The following is a 1,372-nucleotide window of genomic DNA, read 5'->3' as shown; positions in this document are numbered from 1 at the left end:
ACGGTTGGAGCGTGTATCTGCATTCATTATCGCCTAATTATTAAATGATGTGGACATATCCTATATATTGACTAAAAGCCTAGCAAAGCCATAAAATGCGTCTTTCATGATATGTTCATGGATTGTTTGACCTGCCAAAAATGTTTTACTCAGGCTGCGCTATTTCAGTGTTGTTGAACTAGATAGACACGTTTTTTTTTTTCATAATTATTGATTTCTTACGCCAACCTGAAGTTTATCGTTATCATCTTGGTCGCCGGGATGGTGGCCTTCGTTGGAGCAGTCCTCTGCATCATCGCCGCGGTCCATACCGGCTCCGCTGCCGAGTCTACCCAGCAGCCTGTGGCAGACAACCAGTCGCAGTCTCCATACGCTGGAGTGCAGCAGACTTTCCCCGGGGCTCCGTGGCGCGAGCGGGTCCCCTGGGCGCTATCCATGGTTCTGAAAGGCAGCACGGAGAAACGCCCACCTTCTTCCACGTCGCCAGCAGCTTTGATGCAGTGGGTGGAACTAGGCAGATTAGTCAACTTATCTGCACCCCAGTCCCCGCCGGAGAATGCAACCCCAAAACTTTCAGCAACAAGCCGAAGACCCGTCGCTGTACGCCGGAGAAGACTGGGGAAACCTCCGCACCACGGCAGAGGAACTACAACAGACAGTGCTCCAGCAGAAGGACCAGATTATCACCGACCAGCGGACCATTAGGGAAATGTCAGGCAAGCTTTCGGAGTGTGAGAGCGGAAGAGAGGGGCGTAGAGGCGCGGGGCTCTGGGGAGGTAAGAGGGTGGGTGAGGTCCGGCTCGTAGTCCGGGACCGTGCTCCGTTGACGACTGTGGCACAGCTGCTCACCGCTCAGGCTGTGGACGAGCTGGAACAGGCTATCGTTCAGATGAAAGACCGCATAGAGAAACTGGAGGTAAGGAAAATGTGAGAATCGTGTGTCATGTCTGTTGGTGTTGAATTCACTATCACATATTTTTATTTTAAACGAACTTGTTATTGTGTATCATTAAATAAATCAGTGAATAGGCTAATTCTGCCGCTCTTGTGTGTCAGCTGACCTGCTTGGCAGACCTCGATAGCATTCACTCAATCTGAATTTCTACTAACGTCTCTGACCGCAGTATGTCGGTGTGGGTGTGGCTGTGTGGTTTTACTGTTTAATTGAGACCAGTTCCAGTTGATAGAAATCAGGGACAGTATTAGATTAGGTGAGATGACCGGCTACAGGTAACTGCCAAAATAAAGGAAACACCCACATCAAGCCACCACAAGCCGCCAGAACAGCGAGTCTTGGCATAGATTCTACAAGTGCCTGGAACTCTTTTGGGCTGATGTGACACCATGCTTCCACAATAAATTATATAATTTG

The 1,372-nt window shown here is 49.5% G+C and overlaps 1 pseudogene; it reads left to right on the top strand.

Moving 5' to 3' along the window:
* Window positions 1-234: 234 nt before the first annotated feature.
* Window positions 235-931, top strand: LOC135537543 (neuronal pentraxin receptor-like; annotated as a pseudogene).
* Window positions 932-1,372: the final 441 nt, after the last annotated feature.

Source organism: Oncorhynchus masou, unplaced genomic scaffold (genome assembly GCF_036934945.1).
Source record: "Oncorhynchus masou masou isolate Uvic2021 unplaced genomic scaffold, UVic_Omas_1.1 unplaced_scaffold_8111, whole genome shotgun sequence".
NCBI classification, from domain to species: domain Eukaryota; kingdom Metazoa; phylum Chordata; class Actinopteri; order Salmoniformes; family Salmonidae; genus Oncorhynchus; species Oncorhynchus masou.
The sequence above is the reverse complement of the archived record's forward strand: the minus strand, read 5'-3'. Positions and strand labels throughout refer to the sequence as shown.